This window comes from Martes martes (assembly GCF_963455335.1).
Source record: "Martes martes genome assembly, chromosome: 4".
Taxonomy (NCBI): domain Eukaryota; kingdom Metazoa; phylum Chordata; class Mammalia; order Carnivora; family Mustelidae; genus Martes; species Martes martes.
This window is the reverse complement of record NC_137891.1, coordinates 111728218-111748561: the sequence shown is the minus strand read 5'-3', so window position 1 is coordinate 111748561 and position 20344 is coordinate 111728218. Positions and strand designations below refer to the sequence as shown.

The 20344-nt window shown below is 40.3% G+C and overlaps 1 protein-coding gene across 1 annotated transcript in view; it reads right to left on the bottom strand.

The window, feature by feature from the left end:
* ALG14 (ALG14 UDP-N-acetylglucosaminyltransferase subunit) overlaps window positions 1–20344 on the bottom strand; it is a 90015-nt gene that overhangs the window by 56389 nt on the left and 13282 nt on the right. The gene's annotated exons all lie outside the window — the stretch shown is intronic.

The following is a 20344-nucleotide window of genomic DNA, read 5'->3' as shown; positions in this document are numbered from 1 at the left end:
TGCAAGGGTGTCTGGGCCTGAGGACAGCAGTCTCAGACCTGGACACTGAACAGTCTACATCTCATCTCAGGTAGTAGCTTAAAGGAGGAGACAAAATAGGTTTAGGAAGTCTCTGTCCATTCTCAGAAGAGGAACAAAAACTAGTGGAGGGGTGTCTCGGGGTGGAGACTGAGGGATCACTAAGACGGAAACTAGAAAAATAGGCCCGAGAGTGAAAAATAAGGCAAGTGACCAAAGAGTGATGACCTCCGTTTTGACTTCTGGACGCACATGCCCGGAGCCCGACCTCAGCCTCCTGGTCAGATGCTAGCAGTGGGCAGTCTCGGTTCACCTGTGCCTGGAACTAACTGGGACAAGGACCACGTATCTATGGTGAAATCACCCAGTTTGCAGAGGACAGTCCCAGTCTATACCTGTAGGCCCAGTATAATTATTAACAGTGCCCCTAGTGCCCCTTCTGTTCTCAGAAGTGTCCCAGTGAAATGATAAACTATACAGTAACCCACAGGGCAGGACAATGAGTAGGTTCTTCCAAGTCACAGGGAAGGCAATTTATTCAGAAGAGCCCAGGGCAACGTGATGGGAGAATCCGCATTACCATCAAGGATGAGACTGTAAGTGGTAGCTGGGAAGAAAGCCAAGCTGAAATTTCTACCAGTGACATAAACAGGAAAACAGTCAGGTGATGACGAGCTTGGGGAAGGGCAGTGGTGAGGAGCTAGACAAGGGATCAGAACCATAAACCTAACTGGCAGGGGACAGGAGAGTCTGTACGGTGCAGCTGTCCAGCCTTTAGCTCCATACTGGAGAGGCCCTCCATCTCCAAATTCCATACAAATCTTCCCTATGTTATTATTATTTTTAAAAAGATTTTATTCATTTATTTGAGAGAGAGAGAAAGAAAGAGCATGAGAGAGCTCATGCATGAGGTGGGGGTTGAGGTTAGAGGGAGAGGGAAAAGCAGGCTTCCCACTGAGCAGGGAGCCCAATGTGGGGCTCGATCCCAGGACCTCGAGATCATGACATGAGCTAAAGTCAGATGCTCAACTGGCTAAACTACCCAAGCGCTCCTACATTATTATTTTTTGATGAGAAGTTCATGTAATTGGAAATCCTACCAAAAAGGTTTCTCTCTAAATCTGTCTCTACCCCCCCCCATTCCCTCACTACAAGCAGGTCTGCTCAGAGGTGCTCAGAGGCACCTTTCCCAGCTAACCTTTCTAAGATAGCCCCTGCCCCCACATATACACATACTCTTCCCTTCCCCATTAGCAGGCCTGCTTAATGTTTTAAAATTACTCCACTCACTGGAGGGGGGTGGGAGGCATGCGGTGGCTGGGTGACGGATACTGGGGAGGGTATGTGCTATGGTGAGCTCTGTGAATTGTGTAAGACTGATGAATCACAAAACTGTACCCCTGAAGTAAATAATACGTTATATGTTAATAAAAAAATTACTCAACTCATTCTACTGGCATATTATATACTTATTTATTTACTATCTGTCTCCCCCATTAGAATGTAACTTACTTGAGGAGGCCGGGAAATTTAATCACTGCCATCTCAGTGCTGATTTTTTTTTTTTTAAAGATTTTATTTATTTATTTGACAGAGAGAGAGATCACAAGTAGGGAGAGAGGCAGGCAGAGAGAGAGGGGGAAGCATGCTCCCTGCTGAGCAGAGAGCCTGACATGGGACTTGATCTCAGGACCCTGAGATCATGACCTGAGCCGAAGGCAGAGGCTTAACCCTCTGAGCTACCCAGGTGCCCCAATCTCAGTGCTTATTAAGAGTACCTGGTTTAAGCTGATGCTCAATAAATGTTTATTGAATGAGTGTTTCAATATGTTGTTTATTGCACGTTAATATAAATTAACCCAATCTTTTTTTAAAAAGATTTATTTATTTGAGAGAAAGAGCACAAGTGGGGTGATGGTCAGAGGGAGAGGCAGACTCCCCGCCAAGCAGGGAGCCTGATGCAGGACTTGATCCCGGGACTCCGGGTTCATAACCCGAGCCAAAGGCAGACACTTAACGACTGAGCCACCTACGCGTCCAATCCAATCTTTTTGTTAACTAGCTGAGATGTATTTAGGTGGAGAATATAAAAGGGCACAAAGAAGATGATTTTCAGATTGTACATTTAGGGCCTTATTTGTAGAGGACACTCAATAAATGGGTTGAACAGAACAGAATTCCTGGGATTAGAGAGAAAAAAACCTAAGCAAAGCAGAGGATTGGGAACTTACAAATAGCTGGAGCCAGGAGGAACCAAGTTCTAAAGGCCTGGAGAAACAGGACCAGTGCCCCATTCCCCGATCCCGACAATGTGTCCTAGGTAGATAGCCTAGACTTCTCTCTGTGAACTGACCATTCACAAGGGTCTCAAGAAATTTCTCAGTCCTGTAAGTCTTCTCCCCAGAAAACAGATCCATGAGAGGAGTGTCCCTGAGGCTTTGAGTTCTGCGCATAAAAGTGAAGGGAGCCTGCTAGGTTAGAGCAAGAGGAGCACCCCATTCTGCATCCAGAACTGCTTAGAAAATCTCTGTGCCCACAGTTTCTGTTTAGACTTGTTAGGCAGCCGTGTAGTTAAGTGAATGGGAATCTGGGGCCATCTTGATAAGAACAGGGCTCTCAGGTTAGCTATGCTTGATACACAGAAACTGGTGCTGGGGTATGTGATGTCCTGGATTGTCTAAAGAAAATACTGAAGGCGAGGCCATGGCGAAATCTTGAGAGTTTTAAAAATTATTTTATATATTAAATAAAAAAACACATAAAGAAGTCAACAAGGAAAAATTATCAAGAGGCAGCTTGTATTTCGGTTTTAACAAAAGTTCCTCTGAAGACAAAAGAATGGGACAGAGTTTCAGGAAGCTAAAATTCAGGCCTGGTTATGACCTTTGGCCAGACATTCCTAGGGGTTGTGGCATCTGAGAAATCCAAATGAAGGCATCTTCATAGACATACTGTTTTTGTTAGCTTATACTTTTGCCTTGAGGGAAATGTCCCTGACCCTCTTTCATGTCCTACTAATGGGATGCAGGACATAAAGGAAGCTTCAGCCATCACTTTCCCACCCCCAGACCCAATATTTTGTTCAGGAGTGACCACACAACCCAAGCAGGGTGAGTCTTTCCTGGATTCTGGACCCAGGAAAAGTTCTTTCTCTAAAAGACACTTTGGGCTGTTAAACTTGTTCTGAATCCATTCCACTGGGGCCAAGAAATGGATACTTGTCTTAGTGTTCCTCTATTCACCAAGCTTTTCTGTAACAACTCAAAAGTGAACTACCATTTTTGATACCAAAACATGGTATTCTGCATTCCTAAACCAGAAATCAACAAATGAACAGTACAATCTATCATAAATAGAGTTTCTGCTTATATATGAAGATCGTGAAATCTATGTTGGGCTTGGCAGGGATGGAGAGTGGGGGGACCTGCTCCTGCGTTTCCTTCTTTCAAAACCTCTACACACATTCCTCATCTATCTACTTACTCCTTACATCCCTGCTACTCCTGGTCCGATGATTGCTATCTCTCATGATAACTACAATAGCCTCCTAATTAATCTCTGCTTCACCTCTGGCTCCCCTATGCTTTATTCTCTACAAAACTGCCAGAGATTATAATGTAGAGCAGGCATTCCCTTTCATTCTCCTGTTTAAAACTCCCTAAATGCTTGTGATGAAATCCAAATTTCTAATCATTCCTTGTTCACCCACCAGTCACACCAGCCTTCTTTCTGCTGTGTGAATGCATCAAGCTCACTCCTTCCTGAGGGTCTTTTTGGCTCATTCTGAGTGGTCTGCTGTGCCCCCCAGATTGGCTCAACTCAGGTCTTGCTGGAACATTACCTCCTCAGAGAGGAGACAGGCTCCCCACCGGCCCCTCCTCCAATACACAGTCACCCTCCACCACACTGTCTTATTTTACCATCTTCACAGCAATTACTCATACTCCCAATTAACTTGTTCATTTGTGTGTTAAACTGTTGTCTGCCTCTCTGTTCAGAACCAAGCTCCACGAGAGAAAGGATTTCATCTTGTTCACTGCTGAAATCCCAGTGTGCACAACAGTGTTTCACACAACACAGGTGCTTAATCAGTACTTGCTGAACAGATCAATGACTGTCACTGTAATTTCTAGATGTTCAGCCTGTGGTCTGTGCTGGAGAAGATGCTGACTCTTTACCTCAATACATCTCAGGACTTCAAGAGACCAACTAATCCAACCTCCCCACTTCACAGATGAGAAATCTGAATTTCCCCGACGTGACAAAGCCAGTGAGTGGTAGAACAGGTCTTTCATGTGTCCTGAGACACGCTGCTGACTCACCCTCCTAAAGGCCCTTCTTCTATCTCTGTACCCCACTTCTGAGGAGCTTGCCTTCCCCAGTATGTAATGAGCTTGCACTAGCTTCCTATGGAGTTGGGCTCCCTGCCTTCTGTTGCTTCTATATATAGCCAAATACCCATCTTGATCCATTTGCTTTCCCCTCTCTGCTCTTCAACTCACCTCCCCCATATATATCCACAGCCCCTCACCTGCAAAGCTTGTCTCTTTCCCTGGCTCTGCAGGAACAGAGCTCACTGTCTCCTCCCATCACTTTCTCCATTGTAACCTCTTCCGCACTGTAGGTTTGGCACACCAATCCCACCTGCCACTGGTGCCAATGTCTCCCTCTCCTGCCTCCAGGCTTTTTGGATTAAAAAAAAAAAAAAAAAAAAAAACAACAACACAAGAAAAACCCAGAAAAAATATAGGACCTTAGAAATTTTCAGAGTTTTCTGTTGAACCTTACCAAGTTCTGTTTTTTTGCCATCACTCCTGCCTGGTAGCCAACTGGGTGACATGCTCCTAGAAACTCTGTTTTAGTAGAATCCCTTCTTTCTGTGCAGTTTCTGTGTATATCCTGCAGTTCGTGCAGATCCTGCAACATGATCCAGTCTCTAGCACACCACTGGCACCAAAAGACAAAAAAGTGACATTCTCTCTTTCCCTTATTCTCTCCCCACCATATCTTAGAAAAAGACATATACTAGTGAGACACCCTTTCCATCCACCTAAGTGTCCTCATTATGAAGGGGCAGAGGCCATGTGCTCTACAGTACTGTGTATACATATGGAGCCTCCCAGTGTTTCCCACACATGCTTGACTGATGCATAATGAAATGTATAGTGGAAGACAGACAAGAAAGGGAGAATGCTTATGAAAAAAAAATAGAGAAATGGATTATTTCTCAGGCTTCTAGTTTGTCTGAAATTATGTGAAACACTGAGTTAAATGCTAATAGTATATGACAACTTGTAACTTTCAAAGTATCTTCCAGAATTACATCACTGCTAAAACCCACAAACATATCTGGCATTAGATCTGTGACAACCTAAATAGAAGTTTATAGTGATTTAGATGGAAATAATTCCACCAAGAATCCAGATGGCATCATAAACCACAACACAGCAGATTAAGTGGTCTATGAAGTCATTCTTTGCTGTTACCACACACTGAAATGTACAATATGTTTATTATTTAATGAATGCCACACTACTGCAGAATCTTGGAAACAAGACAAAACTAAAATGGTAAGATTTCATTCAGCCAAAAATGGTTTCAGCTTTCTTTCGTAACTATTTTTTCAATAATGTGAAGTATAACATATATTAAAAAAATATGTTGGATGGTCCCATATTCTGAAATCAAAATGACCATAATTGACTGCATGCACGAAAATGTTTTTAGGTGCATGTCCTTTAAGTACATGGTAGTTGCTTACTTCATGGTAGCTGACGAAGAAAGGCCATGAAGGAGTGAAGGGGCCATGGGTTCCAGACTGGGTCTTGCCAAGAACCAGCTCTGTCCCTTTGGAAGAGTCAAGTTCTCTGGACCTCAGTCTCTCACAAGGAGGCCTGGAAAGATCATGGATCCTCAACCAGCCACCATGACTCTACAACTGGCTCTGAAGTCTGACTTGTCAACAACAAGCCAGGCTGCCACTCTAGGCTTGCCCATGGCTTTCAGCCACTCCTCACTTTACCTTGGGAAGCCTTTCCCTACTTGGAGGTCTGGGCTTCAGGGAAATAAAAAAAGTCATTTGTTCTTAAAATAATTATGGGAGTCTAGCCCCCCAAATTCCTAGTGTCCTTTATACTGAGTAAGAGTTGTCCTCTTCCCAGGCTTGTATTGCCTCCTCCTTCTGCCAACAATAACCAACTTTCTTTTGCGTAACTCACCCCTTTCACCTTCTCAGGCAGACAGTCTGGGTGGGATTTCAGCTCCTGTCTCGTTCACCCCCAAACCTCTAGTTCCAAGAGTAGGCCTGAGATGGCTTAAGCAACATGGGAATAACCCTCATCCCTGGCCACAGCAACTGGCTGAAAGATGGGACTATAAGCCAACTGAAGACCATGAGGATGGAGACCACTGCTGTGGCTTCTGGGAAAAAAGCTTCACTTTCTTGGTCTCCTGCATGTTGTAAGAGACCTTCTTCCCTACACACAGGCTAGCACAAAGATAGGAAGCCAGGAGGGACTGCTGGTTTTTGCCACCCTGAGGGGAGAGCATGGAGCTGACAGAGGCAGCACCGTGGGGAGGGAGGCCAGTGGAGCTGACCCTGCAGGAGACAGAGCAAGAGACACTATTCCTAGTGAAATCCCTGGGCAGTTGGACCAAGTCTCACCCAGAGGTAAGACTGAATTTTTCCCATTTTGTAAGTCAACAAATTCCCTTTTAAGTGTTCAAGTCATTTTGGGGTTTAGTTTTCCACTTACAGCTGAAACACTCTTCCTTTTAGCTTTAAAACAGTCGGAATTCACGGTGCCTCGGTGGCTGAGTCAGTTAAGCATCTGACTCTTGATCCCAGCTCAGGTCTTTATCTCAGGGTCACGAATTCAAGCCCCATATTGGGCTCCATGCTAAGCATGGAGCCTACTTAGAGAAAACAAATGAAAACAAAAATGATATGAATTTAAGACCACTGTCCCTTTTTAAAAGAGAAAATATATCAGTAACATAGACAAATACTGAATTTCAGAGCTGTATTTTTCACAGATTTATTCATTCATTAAATACTCTAGTGTACCTACCAGGTGACAGGAACTGGGCTAGAAACACAAGGGTGGGTAAGACATTCTATAAGGAATTCATTACAGTGTGGCAGAGCGACACAGAAAAACTAGTCACTGCAATCAGAGACAGTAATACAACAAGAGACATAATTATTAAATATAAGGTTAACACCAAGTAAGAAACAGTGGACTATACTTTGATAAATTAAGTCAAGCTTTATGGAAAAGCACTTGATCTGACTTAGAAGGATATAAAATTTACCAAGGATGGCAGAGAGGGGGAAAAGGGTCTTCCAGACATGTTCAGAGCAGTGACACATGAAATAGCACGGGATATTTGGGAAATTATGTTCTGGTATACCAAGAGCACAGCAGAGAGCAGTGGAAAATGGAGTTGGAGAAGCAGGGCCTTCAAAGACATGCCGAGGAGTATGTACTCGAAGCTAAAAGCAATGAGGAGCCACTGACGGATGACGAAAAGGGGGAGTGATGTGACCAGATCTGCAGTCAGGAGCTACCACTGTGGCAGTAACAAAGAAGGTGAATAGAAGGGGTGGGGCTCACCTAGACAAGGGAAATCATTTAGCAGATTCCTGATATATATCAGAATGATATTCAAGGCCTCAAGGACACTTGCAACACTAAGGTGAAGGAATGGAGAGGGGCAAACAGTGGGAAGGAGGGATGTAAAGAGGCTGGAGAGTTTGGGGAATTTCTTAGGTTTTTAGGTGAGGTGAATGGGATATGGGAAATAGGCTGAGAGCACATGATTACTGATAATAGTCTGGTTTTGAGCATAATTTTATCAGTTAGGAAAACACTACGTATAAAATATATCAATGTTAGATGTTATAAGCAATTTTTAGGTTGAAATGTGTGCAGACAGGGGCTTGTTCCTAACACTGGGGCAACAGGTTGACCTGGCAGGTGGGTAGACAGAGCAAGACAGCCTACGATTCTAGGAAAAGGCAGCATTCAGAAATGAAGATTCTAGGCAGGCTCCAATGGGTCTCAAGAGCCAATCTCAAGATTTCTCTCCCGGAGGAGAGCAATCATTTGTCTTCGATAAGTCAGACCCAAGAGCCAGTTGTGGTGATCACAGCAGCCTTTTGAGAACCCCCTGATCTCAGCCAGGTCTGTGCTTCACAGTGCAAGAATGAGGTCCAGAGAGGCTAACTCACCCAAGGGGGCAGAGCTGGTTATCAGCAGGCCCCAGTGTGGAACCTATGGCTTCTTCACCCATAGGTCACTTCATGGCACTTCCTCATCAGCTGTCATGAACTGAGCATCTATCACATTCTTGAAGGACAAGTGAACATCCCTCTGCACTCATTACTTTCTCTTCCTTCCTATGCTCGGCTCTTTGGTCAATCCTGAAACTGCAAGTGTAATTGTCAGCCTCATTACTTGTATGGCTTGGAATGATGTTGTGCCTGGCATGGGTCTAACTACCAGCTCCACAATTATTTCCTGGAGCCTAATGGCTAAAAGGGACCAAAGAACCCCCATCTGGGAAAAGGAAGGGCAGAGGGAAACAGGCCACATCCTGAATTTATGACAACAACAAAAAATTGTTACGTTAGGGCCCATAATATAAGTGTGCACTTAAAAAATTATGCTATGTGTAAATGTTTACATTCAAACACTGGCTATTAGAATGTCTTTATTTTGCTTCAAAATGGAGAAACAGAAGCACCATATTCTAAACTGCCACTGGCTCCTTGTAGTGTAAGAATCCCACACAAATTTAACTGGCTTAGAGAAACCAGACAAATCACCAGAAGGCTCAAACAACCACAGTATGTTATTCATACTTTCCTCAATTCCATCAATTCAGAATCTGATTCAGAGAAAGTTTAACCTGACTTTGTTGTAGACAGGAAGAATGGGATAATTAAGATTTAGGAAGGAATTTAAGAGACTAAGCTATTTAAAATACATCAGAACCATCTGTACGTTTACCTGATATGGTGTTTTGAAAATAATCTTTTATTCACTGAGATAGCCACATCAGGATTTCTATTTGTAATAAACTACAAACATTTCCTTATTCAGGTATGTCACTTATAGGATGGCCTTCACCAAATTAGAGGTATTCTTTGTCTATGCCTGTAATTGAATATAGTCAAGGTCCACCATAAAGAGGGAAAGTGCTTATATACATTAGTCACACTCTAAACTTGTACATCATGAGCCCAGCCTAATCTACAAACCAAAACGAAACCCTACAATTGCAACTATATTTCCCAACGTATTTCTGTTAGAATTGCTCAGGAATTATAAGAAAGAGTTAGCAAATGCATTAGAGTCCGAAGTTTCTGTAAGTTATAGCCGTTTCAGTCCACTGTGTGAAGTTAGCACCCCACCTTGTGGAAAACAGTAGGCGCTGCTGAATGCAAGCATGCTGTGTTCATTTCAAAGGTCATGCCTGCTAAACCCGGCAACCACCAAACTGCCACAGACTTATACATGTACGGAATAAGGAATACAAGCCAAAAGATCTCTATTTATTAAAGCAACTAATGTGCTTCCAAAAAGGTAAAGATACCTGTCCCAAAAGAATGGTGCTTATGATATGTATGGGTTATTTAGAAAACAAATATTTTATATCAATAGGTTATTATTTCCACTTGGGCTTTTATCTCTTCTTAGTTTGTTTCTAAAACATAACTTTTGTTGTTTTCTAATTGTAACCTTAGAAAATATAGAAAAATTCTCAAAGACAAAAGCAAAAAATCAACCATTATTCACAACTCAAGAGATGATCCCTTTACCCTCTGTACCACCCTAAAAAAATACTGGATCACTTAAATCCAGTCTGTAACTGGAAGCATTCTAAGATGATCTCAGGTTTCTAAAATTAAAATGATTTCTTATCTTGTAATTTAACCAACTTTTTTCCCAATCTGTCATAGTTCAAAAACATACTCTATTTGTCTGAATGTGCCCTGCAATTTCCAACTTCCTTACTTTCTCCCCACACTATCCTCCCCTCTTCATATTCTCCTACCTTTTAGAGAAGTCACCTCCCCTCTCACCCCAACACTCTAGCCCTGAGATCTCTCCTTCCCCTGCATTCAAGCACTTACTGTCTTTTTTTCTTAATCAAAGCTATATTTTATGTATGTACACACACAAAAACACACACACACTTTCAAAGTTCCCTATGAGACTCTCAGTTTGGTCAAACACTTGAGGTAATTCATCATCACCACTACTCTTTGGAGTTTTCTGTCCCCTTGCTCTACTCCTAACCAGCTGCTCTCTAGGCCTGCTGTATGTGTTGGTCTTCGAGAGGGAACTCCCTTCACTGCCATCTTGAAAATCCCCTTCCCTTCTCTTCTGGGCTGAAACCTAGATTCCAGGACCACAGTATTCCTCCGTCTTGGGTTCCCCCTTGTTTTTGTGGAGCACATCCTCTGTGAAAAGGCACATGGGAATTGGTTTGAGAACTGCTCCAGTCACCATTCTGAATGGCACCTGGACCCTAGTATGACTCCTTTTCTTTTTCTTTTTGGAAATTTTTGGTTATCTTCTCTTTATCACTAATTCTGAAGTTGCGTGATGATGTATCTTGAGTGACTACAGTTTAACTGGGCTGGGGGAAGTCCTTTAGTTTGAAGGCTATGTCATTTCAGTTATGGGAATTTTTCTTGAGTGGTCTTATTTTTTTATTTGTGTGTGTGTGATTAAAGTTTTGCCTGTGTTCTTGCTCCTTCTGGACAGTAGCCCTCCAATATCCAGTTTGATTATCTAATTTTCTTATCTTTTCTCTATTGGTTTTACTTTTTGTTCTGCTTTATACCAGAATTCTCCAATATGATCTCTGAATATTTTCATTTTTTTATTCCTACAATCAAAATTTTAATAGCTAAGGGTCCTTCTAGTTCTGGGAGGTTTTTTGTTTTGTTTTTTAAATAGATATCATTCTTTAAAGATACATTATCCTAGGATGCCCAGGTGGCTCAGTTGGTTAAGCATCTGACTTTGGCTCAGGCATGATCTCAGGGCCCTGCAGTAGCCCAGAGTCAGGCTCCCTGTTCGGTAGAGAGTCTGCTTCTCCTGTTCCCTGCCCCACCCCTGCTGCTGGAGCTCACCCTCTCTTTCACTCCCAAATAAAAATAAAATCTTAAAAAAAAATTACAATGTCCTTGCATTTCCCTGAAGATACTGTTTCCCTTTAAGTTCTTCTCCCACCCTCCTCTTCGACTTGTCCTTTCCTCTGATTCCTTTTCTCAAAGTTCCTTCCCTAGTTAGTTTTGCTTTTCCTTATGTTTGAGACTTCCTTCCAATGTTGGAACCTGTGGATGCCAGTTCAAGCCAGTGATTCTCAAGAAGCGGGTGGACTTCTCCCCCAGGGACAATCAGCAAGTTATGGAGACAGTTTTGGCCACCAAGGTTGTGGGGTGAGGGGTGGGGAAAGAAGGAGTGCTACCGGCATCTACTGATGGAGCCCAGGGATGCTGCTAACATCCCATAATGCAGAGGACAGCCTCCCCGTACCATTCACCTGACCCCAAATGTCAATAGTGCTGATACTGAGAAACCCTGGTTCGCACTAAGGAATAAGGCGTTAGGAGGCAGAATGAAAGCTCTGAGTCCTGGGTGGGGCTTGTTAAGGGGAGGATAAAAGTAGACAGGACTCCAGCATTTCACTGGGGGGAAATCCGAAGTGTCAGAACCTACAGTTCTGTACTCCTGAGCAAATCCATTTCCCCAAAACTAATCTTCAGTCTCCTGCCTGGGTGAAATAAATGAAGCATTCTGGGAACTGAGCTGAAAGGAGACCTAAGTGATGCATATTGGGGGGACAAGGAGTAATTACACACTCCCTAAGCCCCCCGTTCACAGGGCATGGTCTCACCCCATCCACAGTTTGGCTTGGCATTCCCAAAGCCAAAACCTTTTTAGTTCAACCTCTCCAGTGGTAAATGCTGTAGAGGGTCTGGGAGTCTCACTGGTCTATAGGCAGGCTTCAACCAAGAGGCCTCTTTTAGCCCCATTTTTACTCTAGGCTCCAAAGGTAGTACTGCCCCATGCTCCTTTTATTCATTAACTAGCACTATTCAATGACACTTTTATTAATTAATTCCTAAGGTTTCCAGTATTTGTGCTTATGCCTCTCCAACTGTGCCAAAAATTTCTTGAAGCAAAAGGGCATTCCCTTTCCTTATTTGTGTTCCTCATAACACATAACATAACACTTGGTTCAAATTTTTACACACAGAAACTAATCAATCAATACCTACTTTTGATTTTCAGGAAGGATTTCACTTTGGAGAAGGCACAGCTTCCCGGAGCTCAAACAAAGAAGAGCCCATAAAACAAACGCCAGTACTGCAACTCAGCAAGGCGCTTAGTGAACCAAATCTTTAAATAAAAACACTCTCCAGGTGGAAAGAATGCTCTAAATTCATATAACGCCTTTTCAACTCAGGAGAGGAAAATCATCTTTAACAAGGATATATGATGTTCCTAAAAAAACGACACAACCTCTCCTTATCTTCCCCATGCCAGATTAGTAACATACACTAAAGATTCCTCTCCAGTCGCCATTCTCAAGCTGAGCCCTCTTGCACCTCCTCGGAGAGCTAATGCAGGCGCTAGAGCGCAATGCTCAGCAGTGCACTGCCACCTGGTGGAAGCAGGGGGTGATGACAGCGACGGGGCTAAGACAAAAGTCCTCTGACACCAGAAAGGACTCTCCAGGACCATTTCTAAAAAGTGAACGACCTTTTCATTTGGGAGAGGGGGAGAGAAAAGAGAAAAAAAGGGAGAGAGACAGAGTGCAAGGGCACGGGACTTAGGAAATGGTTTTGAATCAGGGCAGGGAGGGCCCGTGTGGTCCCTCTGATGCCCAGATCGCATCTGGGTCCCTTGAACCAAGGCAGAAGCTGTTGATTCGTTGGGGTGGTACGACATATTATTTACAAAGGCACTTAGACGCAGGGATGCTCCACCTAGACTTCCGAGATCACTGACGGCAACTCCATTCTTAAAATTTCTCAGACCAAAAGCTTTGTCGTTCTGCTGGATTTCTCTCTTTTCTTCACATCCTGTACATCCAATCTGTCAGGAAATTCTATTAACTCTACTTTCAAAATCTATCCAGAGTCCAACCATTTGCCCCTATTCCTACCCCCACTGGTGCAAGCCACACTGCTTCTTGTTTGGACTGCTCTGACAGCCTCCTAACTGGTCTCCTTGGTTTCACCCTTTACCCTAGTCTATTTGCAGCACAGCAACCAGAGTGATCTGTTTAAAACAGCTCCCGATTTCCTCAAAGTAAGACAGGCAGTCCTTACAATGGCTGACAAGGCCCTATATTCTCTGCCCCCTGCCCCACCCTCCCATCTCCTCTCCATCATCTCCCTTCTCTGATTTGGCTCCAGTCGCCAGGACTCTCTGCAATTCCCCCAGCAGCCAGGAATGCCCCCACTCGATGACTTTCCCAGAGACTATTCCTTCTGCCTGAAACACCATCTTCTCAGGCAACCTCATCTTCTTCATCAAGGACCTATGGGCAAATGCAATTTTTTTCCTGTCAGAATTCCCAATCCCCCATCCCTGTGTAATCTTCCCATGACACTGACCACCTTCTAACAAGCTTTATGATTTTTTTATTCACTATGTGCAGTATTACTGTCTTTCCGACCCAGCTCAAGTTCAGGAAGCTCCATGATGGCAGAAATTTTTTTTTTTTTTGGTATGTTTTGTTCATGGGTGTATCCCAACTGCCCATAACAAGCCCTGGCCAATGGAAAGCAAAGATTTATTGTTAAATAAACAAAGTTTAAAAAAAAAAAAAGGGAAGGAAAATGGGGGTACCTGGGTGGCTTAGTTGGTTAAGCATATGCCAGGGTCCTGGGATTGAGACTGCATCGGGCTCCTTGATCAGTGGGGAGCCTGCTTTTCCCCTCCCCTCTGCTTGCCACTCCCCATGCTTATTTGCTCTCTTTCAAATGAATAAATAAAATCTTAAAAAAAAAAGAAACATGTAAATTCCTTAATTGCTAGGCACAATGCTGATTTATTAAAAAAAAAAAGGGGGGGGGAACATTAGAATTCTGACTACAATTGCATTATAAATTTGGGAAAACCGAAAATCTTTTTTTAGAAGATTCTATTTTCAAGTAATCTCTATACCCAACTTGGGGCTCAAACCCGCAACTCTGAGATCAAGAGTCACATGTTCTACTGACTGAGCCAGCCAGGTGCCCTGGAAGAGTGAAAATCTTTCTAAGGTTTTAAGCATCAGAAATACGTTTCTGTATTTGTTCCTGTCATATTTATGTCTATGAATATGAATAGAGGGCATAGAAAGTTTCATTTAGTGATCAGAACAACTGTTTAGGATATCTATTACATTTGTCTCTACCCCACATGATATTTATACTCTTTAATATTTTTACTATGGTTACTTTAAATCAAGAATTCAATCAACAACCTAGCAGAATGGTAAGTGGGAAAGGACTGACATGTCCCTTAATGTCAGCAAGTTACTTAATTTGGGCTTTTTTGTTTTTTTAACTATTTTTCTAATTAAGGTAAAACACACATAAGAATACTTGTATGTATATAAGTACAAACATGTTTACTTCAGTATTCAGTGAAAAACTGAAAACCACAAGAGGAAAATGGCACCTCATCAATACTATAAACTACTAGGCAATCATTCAAAAGTGCAAAGTAGACCAATATATACCAACATGGAAAATTATCAAGGTATAGAGTTACATGCAAAAATGCTGAAAATAATATAGGGTTTGATTTATAAACTAGCCATCCCCTGCCCCCATCCCTTGTTTAAATGTATATATGTACATGTAATTTATAGTCTTTTTTTTATAGTACATGTACAAAGGATGGGAAAGGTCATACCAAGAGGTATAACTCAAGCTGGTACAATGTTTACTTCTAGAAAGTGAGACTAGGATAGGAACGGGGAACCCCCACATTTTATTTTATATAAAGTAAAGAAGTTCTTTACTCTCCACAGTCTTTAATGAATAAATAAAAAAAGGAAATAAATAATAAATAAATAAAATAAATAAAAATAAAAAATAGGAAATAAAATTTGGGAAGAAATAAAAATAAATTTAAAAAGGAATAATAAATAAATAAATAAATAAAATTGTAATGAATAATTTTAATAATAAATAGTAATAAATAAATAAAATAAATAAATAAAAATAATTAATTTAATAAATAAAAATTTTAATTTTTAACAATAAATAAATAAATAAATTTGGGAAGAAAAGAGTAAAGGAACAGAAAAATAATCATTTACAATCCTGCCACAGTTGATTGTGGGGGCATATTTAATAAGGATTTGCTAAAACATACATATATAGAAGTATGGTGTCTTACACAGAATTGGCACTCATTTAATATTTTTTGAATAAATGAACAAATAAGTAACGTCCTTGGTAAAAGAGTATAAGCTTACTTATAGAGTAGTGGGAAATCTGGTTATATGACCCCAAAGTGAAGTTGGCTCTAGTTTTTAACCCTTCAAATCAGTTTTCAGCAACTTTGGTTATTTTATATAAGAAAAAAGCCTACTCTTTAATTTTTACATGTAGTTTTGAAAATGTTTTATTCAAGAGTCACTGAGCTTTTTTCCTTAGTGATATGATCTAAAAGGGCTAACTCATGCTCTAACAGAAGTTGCACAGAGTAAAGGCTGTCAATTAAGGTAGTTAACAGATAAGGCTCAGACTAGGAAGCAAACAGAAGATGAACCAAAATCCGTAGTGCAATGCCCTGAGCCTCCCATGGCTCCCAGGGGTGGGTGACCCTGTTGAAACACAGGCCAGTGTGGAGACTGCTGCTCTCCAGGAAGAAAGCTTTGGTTTGATTTTTCACTTACCTTCATATAACACAGCTCTGGTAATTGGTTCTATTTGGAGAAGTTACTATCCAATCTTTCTGAAAGATATTACTTTAGCTACTTTTTACTTTAGAACTAATCCCAGTAGAAATTACATTTTCTTTAGGAGGTGTTTCAAGATATTTTTTCATATAAGTAATTCACAGCTAAACATTTGTTTCATTGTTTTTGTTTTGCTTGTTTTGTTTTGCTTGTTTACTTATGCTTAGCTTTCGCTCTTCATCTTTCTAACCTCAGTTGCTTTATTCCAGAGGGGCTGAAATGCTTTTCCCAAGGAAAGCCCGTTTCTCTTTAACAGCTAAACTATGCAGAGGAACATAGGCTAATAGTAGAGTTAAAAAGTACACCACAAATAATTACTTCTCTTTACTCCTGTGTAATAAACAGGATGCAATACATACCTTAAAATTTTAAACACCATTTTAAAAATTATACTGAATCAAAGGAATCAGGAATTTGAATTAAGTTTCTGCAACAAAAATAGGTCATCGCTACCATTTGATTAGCAAAATTATATTAATTTAAATTGTACCTTAAAAACCTGCTGTATATTTATATCTAGCATAAACAAACAAAAACAAGCATTTAAATATTTTTCCTATAAACCAGCAAAAACATTTAGAAATTTATTGAGTAATTCCATATCAGAGTAAGTTATAAACCAAACAATAGAAAATTTCTGTGCTACTTGGGTAAATCTAAGTGATTAACAACTAATAATCTGTATCTCCTGATTTCTGGGAAGGTCTTTTATGTTTCTGGAACAGTTGGCTTGTGTTGCAAATGAGGGTTTTGGCTTCTCACCAGAACCAAGTGTGAATCGATGCACTTTTTCAATGTACTTTTATTCCTAAAGTGTTCTGAACGATTTGGAAGAGACACCTTGCCTGGGCACAGAGTGCAATTACTGTTAATGCTTTCAAATACTGCAGACTTTCTGCTTCACTTAAAAAGTCTGGAACTCAAACTACAGAGTGAGAGTAAAGGCCTTTAACCATAAGAGTATTATGTATTGCTAGGAACTTGCAGTTGGTACAGTTCTATCAGGGAAAAAAAAAAAAAAGAAAAGAAAATTGGGGAGGGGCGGGGGTTTGCTACTTATCCAAACAGTCCAGAATACACCTCAATATAGAGAATATATTAAAACTCCGACTTTAATTAGAAAATTAATGTGACTTTGGTTCTGGCAAGATGGCAATATAAACTAACCTGAAAACCCTTCTATAAAGAGATTAAATGCTATCAGAAATGCAACAAAATATTCTTTTATCTGAAGTAGAAAGAAGGGAAATCCCTACTTACCAGAAATAAGAAAAAAATAAAAGAGGAGAGACAGTTTGTGACACAGAGTTCTGGGAAGAAGACTAACTGTGTCAGTAACCGATAGTTGGGGTTTGAGGCCCCCCATGGATTCTAGAGGACAGGCCACAGAGGAAAACAAACTGACAGCTGGTATATTTCCATGAGAGTAACAGCTCCCTATATTTGAAAGAGTGCTCTGGGGCTTAGTTCTTAGTCCTCTTCTAATTTCTAACTATACTTAGTCTCTGGATGATTTCATCCAACTTCTCATTTTAAGTACCAGGTAAACAGAGAAGCCTCCAAACTCACATTCCAGACCAGAGCTCCCTCCTGAACTTCAGACTCACAGATCCAACTGCACAGTCAGCATCTTACATGTATGTTTACAGACATCCCACACTCAGTCCTCCTCCTTCCTCACATACTCTTCTTTATCTAAATTAATGACAATTCCACTTTTCTGGTAGCTCAGGCCAAAATGTGGATGTCATCCTCTATTCCTCATCTCTTTCCCAAACCCACACACAGATAAAGTTTAGCTCTACCCTCAAAATATATCCAGAATCTGATGACTTCCCGTCATATCCACTTTTGCTGTTGTGGTCCAAAACTTACTGGCCTCTCATAGGATCACTGCTACGGCCTCCAAACCCTTTCCTTGCTCTGTCCCTCTCCTCTTTAGTTTATCAGCAAACAAAATGATCCTGTTAACAACATGCTACTAAACAACCAATGAGTCAATGAAGAAGTCAAAGAAGAAATAAATACACAGAGACAAATGAATCTGGAAATACAATGGTCCAGAATCTTTGGGACACAGAGAAGTATTTCTCTGAGAGAAATTTATAGCAATATAGGCCTACCACAAGAAACAAGAAAAACTTCAAATAAACAACAAAACCTTATACCTAAAGGAATAAGGAAAAAAAACAAACAAAACTCAAAGTTAGTAAAAGGGAGGAAATTATATAAAGATTAGAGTGGAAATAAATGAAATAAAGACTAAAAAAGCAATAGAAAAGATCAATGAGACCAAGAACTTTTTTTTTTTGAAAAGACAAACAAAACTGATAAAACTTTAGCCAGACTCATCAAGAAAAGAAGAGAAAGGACCCAAATAAATGAAGTCAGAAATGAAAAAGGAGAAATAACAACCAATACTACAGAAACACTAAGGATTATAAGAAACCACTATGAAAAATTATATGCCAACTAATTGGACAATCTAGAAGAAATGGATAAATTCTTAGAAACAGACAAACATCCAAAGCTGAAACAGGAAGAAAATCTGAAAAGACTGATTACTATTAACAAAATTAAGTCAGTACCTGAAAAAACTCTTAACAAACAAAAGTCCAGGACCAGTTGGATTTATAGAAATTCCCCCTTAAACTATTTCAAAATACAGAAGAGGAAGGAAAGCTTCCATATACATTTTATGAGGCCAGCATTACCCTGATACCAAAACCAGACAAAGATACCACAAAAAAAGAAAACTATAGGTACATATCCCTGATGAACACAGATGCAAAAATCCTCAACAAACTATAAGCAAACCACATTCAACAACACGTTGAAAGGATTATTCACCATGATCAAGTGGGATTTACTCTGGGGGTGCAAGGATGGTTAGGTATTCATAAATCAATCAATGTGATATACTACGTCAACAAAATGAAGGATAAAAATCATATAATTATCTCAGATGCAGAGAAAACATTTGACAAAATTCAACATCCATTCATGATAAAAACTCTCAACAAAGTGGGTTTAGAAAAAACATACCTCAACATAATAAAGGCCATATATGAAGGGTTGCATGGGTGGCTCAATTAAGCATCTGACTCTTGATTTCAGCTCAGGTCATGATCTTGGGGTCCTGGGATCGAGCTCTGCATCAGACTCCTCACTCAGCAGGAAGTCTGCTTGGGATTCTCTCCCTCTCCTCTCTCCTTCTCCCTCTCTCCCTGCTCGCTCATTCTCTCTCAAGTAAATAAATAAATCATAAAAAATAATAAGGGCCATATATGGAAACCCACAGCCAACATCATACTCAATGATGAAAAGCTGACAGCTTTTCCTCTAAGATCAGGAACAAGACAAGCATTTACACTGCCACCACTTCCTGCAACATAGTACTAGAAGTTCTAGTCAAAGCAATCAGACAAGAAGAAATAAAAGGCATCTAAATTGGTAAGAAAGAAGTTTAACTGTCACTGTTTGCATATGACATGATACTATATACATGGAAAAGTTCTGACTCCACCAAAAAACTATTAGAATAAATGAATTCAGTAAAGTTGCAGGGCAGAAAACTAATACACAGAAATCAGTTGCATTTCTATACTCTTAATAAAGTAGCAGAAAGAAATTAAGAAAATAATTCCATTTACAACTGCACCAAAAGTAATAACATGCCTAGGAATAAACTTAACTGAGGTGAAAGATCTGATCTCTGAAAACTATAAAACAGTGATGAAAGGAATTGAAGACAACACAAACAAACGGAAAGACATATCATGATCATGGATTGGAATCATATTGTTAAAATGTTCATACTACCCAAAGAAATCTAAAGATTCAATGCAACACCATCAAAATACCAACAGCACTGTTGACAGAACTAGAATAAATGACCTTAAATTTTGTATGAAAATTTGCAAAACACGCCAAATAGACAAAACAATCTTGAGAAAGAAGATCAAAGCTGGAGTTACCACAATTATAGATTTGAAAATATACTACAAAGCTGTAGTATAAAAAAAGTGTGGTACTGGCACAAAAACAGACTCATAGATCAATGTAACAGAATATAGAACCCAGAAATAAACCCATGCTTATATGGTCAGTTAATCTATAACAAAGGAGGCGAGAATATACAATAGGGAAAAGATAGCTTTTTCAATAAATGGTACTGGAAAAATTGAACAGCTATATAGAAAACAATGAAACTGGATCACTTTCTAACACCAAACTTTTTTAAACACCGTTTTTTATAAAAATAAACTCAAAATGAATTAAAGACCTAAATGTGAGACATGAAACCAAAACACTCCTAGAATAAAACACAGGCAGTAAT